This window comes from Stenella coeruleoalba, assembly GCF_951394435.1.
Source record: "Stenella coeruleoalba genome assembly, chromosome: 2".
Classification (NCBI taxonomy): Eukaryota; Metazoa; Chordata; class Mammalia; order Artiodactyla; family Delphinidae; genus Stenella; species Stenella coeruleoalba.
Genome location: NC_137147.1, coordinates 120,164,094 through 120,171,568, shown reverse-complemented (window position 1 = coordinate 120,171,568; position 7,475 = coordinate 120,164,094). Strand labels below are relative to the sequence as shown.

The window sequence follows — 7,475 nt, the reverse complement described above, 5'->3', positions numbered from 1 at the left end:
TCTCAACAAATAAAATGAACCAAGAGCTTTTTTACACTTTGTTAAATAAGCATTATTTTCATATATCTTTCTTTTCTCAATAAAATGGACCTTTTTTTTTGTTTTTCATCCCCTCCTCTGTAGGTCAGATGAATTGCATGTGTTTAGTTCTGAATGTGAGGTAATAGGAACTGCAAGAATCACACCTGGTAACACCTGGTCCAAAGTAGGAAGTATTGCTCTTCTCCCTAGTGGATAATATTATATTTTATTGTATTATACCTAAGAGAAGACCATCACACCTCTAAAAGTATTTATCTCTCCTTTCACTTTACACACAATCCCTACAACCCCAAGTTATTGTTCATGCAAATGATTTTTACTTCCTGAGTGTTATTATAAAGCAGTACACGAGTCATATTCTTAAGAAAAATATGTCATTGTAATACTCCAAAATGATGTCCTTTTATTGTTTAACATTTACTTTCACAAATATTAAAGTTGTTTTAAGTTTTGGAAAAATATTATTATTTTTTGTTTGTTTTTTGCGTTACGTGGGCCTCTCACTGTTGTGGCCTCTCCCGTTGCGGAGCACAGGATCCAGACGTGCAGGCTCAGCGGCCATGGCTCACGGGCCTAGTCGCTCCACGGTATGTGGGATCCTCCCAGACCGGGGCACAAACCCGTGTCCCCTGCATCGGCAGGTGGACTCTCAACCACTGTGCCACCAGGGAAGCCCAAAGATTTTTTTTTAAAGAAAAAAAAGATAAAAGACCTCTGACTATGAGACTAAAGCAGACACTGTTGTTGACACTGAAGAGATTTGTATTTAATGTGGTATAACATTTATTAGTAAGAATGTTTAATTGTTCCAAAATTTAAGTTTCCAGTCGCGAGATTTTTTAATTCTCTTTTGTCCTAACTTTTCCCTTTTCTTCTTAATGAAATATTTCTGTAATTAATTTTTAGTTCATTTTTACTCCACTGCATAGCCAGAAATTGTAGCAATGAAAGTCAAAAGCTTTGGAGTGAAGCTACCTCTTACACTTCTATGTGATGCATTCTATGGCCTTGGGCACATCAGTTAATTTCCTGAGCCTCAGTTTCTTCATCTGTGATATGGGGGTATTAACAGTCCTTAATTTACAAACTTGTTTGAGGATTCAGGAAATAACATGGCTCTCCATGTTTCTGAAAAAGAGTTCATCAGTGTAAATCACCATTATTGCTATTTATGATGATGATGATGATGATGATATAACACCTCTAAGTGTTAGAATCTTCATCTGTGGAACAGAAATAATAGTACCAGTAAGACTGTAGACAAAATTTGTAGAGCATTTGGCATGGTGGCTGAATCAGAGCAGGCCTTCAGTAAATGGGCAGTGGTTTACTGTTGCTTGAGAGCTTTGGAAATGTGTGAAATATTCACTTTTGGAAAAAAATCCATTGTTCAAGATCCTTTGTCTGGATCTAGAGGCTATGTTGGTAGAGGATGGCATGAACAAAGCCAACGCTGAGAATGATGCCCAGTTAGTTTCCTTTGTCTTGGGACCATAACTCATGCCCATTGCTCTCATGATTTCCTCCCACTGGGTGGGGGTGAGAAACCCCAGCAAGAGTGGGTAGGGGTAGACAGCCCAAGTCCACCTCTTCTGATGAAGAAAATGGATGAAATAAAACTCAGGGAAGGTGCTTCACTATCCAAAATGAGTCTCGAAATCCGAAGGAGATTGTAGAGAGTTGGAATGTATGGTTTCCTTCCTGATATAATTAATTCACTTCTAGAAATAGAATCAAACCTTTCTGGAGTTTGCTTTTAAGGACAGACTAAGGTGCCATTTAAAGATTCATCCTGAAAGAACCCAAAGGAACCCTGAAGCCAGCCTCCAGCAGCTGCAGAAACAGTCAGGCAGTTCTCAGAAAACTGCCTGGGAAGGAGCTGTAAGTCCTGGTTTTCTGGGAACATCACATTGAGACAATAATTCAACTTTATTGGGGCTTTTGGGGGTCCACATATTGAAATAAAATTTCATGTTGAAAATAATATTCCATAACTTGGGCAATTCTCTTACATATTAGAGTTCATGGGTATAATCTCCCTGGAAGATGGGGAGTCGGTAAGAACTGGAAATTTCCAGTCTTAAGTCATTTATGTGTAACACAACTAAATAAAATGCTTGTCCTAGATGATTCTGTATATAAAAGTAAACATTCCTTGAATGATTATATAGAAAACTAGTTTGTTCAGATAATTCCTATTCTTTTTTTTTTTTTTTTTTTTGCAGTACGCGGGCCTCTCACTGCTGTGGCCTCTCCCGTTGCGGAGCACAGGCTCCGGAAGCACAGGCTCAGCAGCCATGGCTCACGGGCCTAGCCGCTCTACAGCATGTGGGATCTTCCCGGACCGGGTCACGAACCTGTGTCCCCTGCACTGGCAGGTAGACTCCCAACCACTGTGCCACCAGGGAAGCCCAACCCCTATTCTTGATTCATTGTATGAGGTTTTGTGTGTGTGTGTTTCTACTATATCAACTGCCCAGAGATATGTAAAACCTCTCATGTCCTCAGTTCAGCAAGGAAGCCAAATGGATTTGGGTTCATTCCATTCTCTCTAAACATAACTGCCTCATTGTGCACAGTAAATTAGAAAATTTAATGAATAATGAAAATTAAAATGTAAGCAGAGAGAAGTAACTTCTCTACCCAGAGTCACCACTGAAGACCCACACAACCAAGAGTTTGGCATTTGCCTGTCATCTGCTTTTCTGACCATAGGGAGTAGCTCAAGTGACAGGCACACAGATGGACACATTGTATGATTAATGGCATCAACCAGGCCTGGTGGTGAATATGCAGGAAATGGCAACAGACATGAGCTAGTCCCCTTTTTGGTTTAATGTTCTTTCCAAGGTTTGGAGTTGAGAGCGATTAGGAAACATTCCAGCCATCTTTGCTAGAAAATCTGAAGACACCCTTCCTTCTTTCTCCAGCATCATTTGCCAAGACCAAACCTTTAGTGGGAAGCTATATCAGCCTTCAGATTGGCCCACCAAAATTATTCTCCCTGCCTCCCTCCCTCCTTCTCTTCCTTTGTTCCTTTGTCTCTTTCTTTGTTCTTTTTTCCCCCTTGCCTTCTGCTCTTCTCTTCTTTCTCCCAAGAAAGAAGTTGTCTCATTGTCTCATCTCAGCAAGCTCAGGGTGCAAACTGGTCCGCCAGAATGGGCTCTCCGAAGGATCTCTGAGGAAGAGATGAATGTGCAGATTTGAGCAGGGTCAGAGCACGCAGCATGAAGACCTATAGCAATTCCCAACTTAACACCCTTTGCCTCTACCCCAGCCACCTTCTGACCAAACAGGTTGTTCCTGAGCATGGCTCCTCTATTCCATCAAGAACACAGGAGACCAAGACTCCATCATTTAAAATGGACCAAACTTGGGAATTCCCTGGTGGCCTAGTGGTTAGGATTCCAGGTTTTCACTGCAGTGGCCCAGGTCCAGTCCCTTGTTGGGGAACTGACATCCCACAAGCCACATAGCACAGCCAAAAAAAATAAATTAAAAACTAAAACAGTGTTTAAGAAAAAAAAAAAGAATTACTTTACACTAAAAAAAAAAAAAAAAAAGGAACAAAACTTGAAGCCATAGCCTCAGGATCATGCCCAAAGTTCAGAATTCTTTCCTTTACTGGTTTTTAAATTTTAATTTATTTTAAATCGACATATAAAAGGTAGGAAAGGATAAAACCTCTTTCTCCAGTCCTATCTCCCAGCCCCTCCCATCCAAACTCACCAACACCCTTTCTTTAAATCAATAGACTTTTTTTTGGAGGAATTTTAGATTTATAGGAAATTTGAGTTTCTGTATATCCCCTCACACCCCTCCCCACCTTGCCCACCTAATACCATCTTGCATTGGTGTGGTACATTTGTTACAATTGATGATCCAATACTGATACATTATCATTAGCTAAAGTTCATAGTTTACATTAGGGTTCATTTGGTGTTGTATGTTCTGTGGGTTTTCGCAAATATATAATAATATGTATCCACCATTAGGGTATCATATGGAATAGCTTCACTGTCCTAAAAATTCCCTGTGTTCTACCTATTCATCCCTCTCTCCTTATGAAACCTCTGGCAACAGCTGATCTTTTTACCGTCTCTATAGTTTTGCCTTTTCCATAATGTCATATAGTTGGAATTACATGCAGTGTATGTAAGTTTCCTCCACGTCTGTTCATGGCTCACTTCTTCTTATTTTCACATAATATTCCAATGTCTGGTGTACCAAGGTTTGTTTATCCATTCACCTACTGAAGGACATCTTGACAAGTACTAAGTTTTGCCAGTTATGAATAAGGCTGCTATATACACCCATGTACAAAGTTTTGTGTGTACATAAATCTTCATCTCATATGAATACATATAAAGGAATGTGTGATTGCTAGATCATATGGGAAGAGTGTGTTTAGTTTTGTAAGAAATTGCCTAACTGTCTTCTAATCCAATGTGTTTCTTGGAGTTTTAAAGTACATATTAGTTAGCACAATAGGTCCCTAGCAAATATGGAGAACCAGAACAAATCTTGGGGGACACCGAGGCAAGAGCTGGGGCCATTTGGAGGAACAAAGAGTAACTCTTAAGAACATGAACTTGATCAAGCTACAGAGGTTCATGCCTTGCCTTGGTGACTTACTTGCTCTGTGACCTCAGGCAACTTACTTAACCTTTCCATGCTTCTATTTCCTCAACTGAAATTAACTTGGTAATAGTACCCAGACTCTAGGGTTCTGAGCATTACCTGAGATATCTCATGCATGTCTTAGCGCATCACTTAGTAAAAGTGCCCAGTAAAAGTTCATTATTATTATATCTTATTACAAACACCAGCATCTCTTCCACCACCACCTCCCACACCCGTATAGCCAGTATATTCTTTAGTGATGAATTTGTGTAACAATTCACTCAGGTACAGAATGATTTTGTACGTTGTGAAATCTGGTGAGAAAAAAATGTGCAGCAGCTAAAATAAAAGGAAGCCTAAACTAGAAAGGAAATGTCTTTAAGTGCGGAGCTTTTGGTCCACAGAATAAATTATCTCGCTCTACTCTAGCCCGTGACTCTCAACAGTGTCTTTTTGGCTCAGAATCCTCCGGGGTAAGTCCTGGATTATGAAATGCCCTCTCTCTGGTAGCCTGCCAAAGCCTGCTCCACAGACACCCCGGCTAACCTGGCACTGCTGACAGTGAGAAGCCTCCTCACTCCGAGGGCCTGACTAATGCTCATGTATTTTCCTTTCTCAGACAGTTCCACAGGCAGGCAGGACAAGGGCCATTAAACAATCCATATGGTAATGTTTTTTTCTATTTCTTTGGGCAATTCTTCTAGGATGACATAATTATATGTGTTAACAATGAAAAATAAGTGCGCTGTACTGTATGTTTGAATTGGGTTTACTCTGGAAATTAACCAACCAACAAACAAAAATTCTCTCCTATGCTTTCCTGACTAATAATCTATGACTCCCACAATGCCCTCACACCAGTGGAAAAGGAAACATTTGAGTGTTTCGACCAGCTGATTTACCTTCACGATATCAGATAACTATAGTTTTCCTGTTTTAACTGCATGAGCGGGGTTTAGGTGTCATGAGGTCAGAGCGTATGGAATTTTTTTTAAACTAAGGGTAAACAATGAAACCTGATAACTTATTCAGGGCATATGGCTCAAAAGCAAGCAGTCACTAACGTAAGTCATATCGCATGAATAAAGCACGACATTAAGGGCACATTTAGATCAAAATATTTTGGAGTAACTGTAAAACTGAAATATGACAACAGAGCTCAGAATTCTACTTAGGAATTACAAAGAGGTAGGTTAGAAAAGTTGAACTGTAGGACATGTGGGTCTGCTGGAGTCTTCCAAAGGGATGGTGACAGCCAGGTATTAAGACTGTTTAGCCCATCAGTCCTGTGAGAACAGGAAGACGGCAGAGGATCAGAATGAACAGGGTCTTTCTCGTTCCGCTCTCCCACACGCACACAAGTGTCTTGCAGTTCCTGGCACAGCTTAATAGAGTTGTGAGAAAAAGAAAGGAAGGACAAAGGAAAGAATGAAAGAATCGGCCCCAAGGGGAGGTCTCCCACTCTAAATTTGCTTTAGATGTGCTAGGGCCCAGGGAAATCTATCTAGATTTTCTAAAACCTTCTGGGCTTTAAGGTCCAGCCTGCTGAGTTTGGATAATGATTAACAGCACAGTATCAAGAATCAGACAATAGTAACCAACCTGGACTTCTGGCTCCACCCTTTACTAGTCCTATGAAATTGAGCAGTTCCTCTCTAAGCCTGAGCTCCCTTGGTTGTAAAACAGAAATAATTATAGCAACATACCTCCTCCAGCTGCTGTAAGGATCACAGAAAATCAGTGCTTGACACAGTCTCTGATGCACAGTAAGTGCTCAGTCTAGGTCGTTACTGCACTATTGTTGTCATCATTGCTGTTTTGAGTTGACTACCCCAGTTATGGATATTCTTCTATCTGGAACGGGAAATAGGCAGGAAAGAAATTAGTAGTATCAGGGTTCAGGCATGGACACTGGGGTTGAGTGTTTCAGCATCCTTAGATGCCACCAGCTGTGCTGCTCTGTTATTTAATTCAGTTCAACAAGTGTGTTTTGAGTCCCTTCTTTGTAGAAAACTCAGGAAAAGGTTCTGGGAAGTGTTCCAGGATCCAGGGGACATGGTGATATCCCTGCCTGACAAGCACTTTGCCTGCACAAGGGGATTCCACAAATGTGGCTATTCGGTTAGTGGTGTCACATGAAGTTGGAGATAGCCTCTCAAAATATCAGATTGGCCTCTATGAATCTGAATTAGCACACACATTATCCTAACCCCTATTCTCCTTCTCCCCCAAATATAGATGATAGATAGATAGATATAGTATTTTTTTAACTTTTTTTTTTTTTTTTTTTTTGCGGTACGCGGGCCTCTCACTGCTGTGGCCTCTCCCATTGCAGAGCACAGGCTCCAGACGCGCAGGCTCAGCGACCATGGCTCACGGGCCCAGCCGCTCCGCGGCACGTGGGATCCTCCCGGACCCGGGCACGAACCCGTGTCCCCTGCATCGGCAGGCGGACTCTCAACCACTGCGCCACCAGGGAAGCCCAGATATAGTATTTTAATAAAACAATTTCAGTTTAGAATCTCTTTTAAGTTAAAAATTTAATTATTAATACAAACTGTATTAAAATATGTCTAAGCAAAAGAGTTTTGATCTATATATCCCTTGAGGAAACATGGTTTCAAATGTTTAAGCAACATATCAACCTAAAGAATGAAGGCACTGGTCCCGTGCTGTTTGTCTCTGCACCCAAAGCATTTCCCTGCCTCTGTGAGAACGTGGGTGAGTCACGGCTCTGTAATGATTCGGCATATAACTTCTGCTTCAACTTTAATTTTTTCTGGTATAAAAGAATATTAAGGCCAGAAACT

At 40.9% G+C, this 7,475-nt stretch overlaps 1 long non-coding RNA gene across 1 annotated transcript in view; it reads right to left on the bottom strand.

The window, feature by feature from the left end:
• Positions 1-794: 794 nt before the first annotated feature.
• Positions 795-7,475, bottom strand: part of LOC307182718 — a 43,374-nt gene continuing 36,693 nt past the window's right edge. Inside the window, exons 2-3 of the long non-coding RNA XR_013827244.1 lie at positions 6,372-6,519; positions 795-3,220 (exon numbers count right to left, since the gene is read on the bottom strand). This is a non-coding gene — a long non-coding RNA (uncharacterized lncRNA). The remainder of the gene's footprint in view (positions 3,221-6,371; positions 6,520-7,475) is intronic.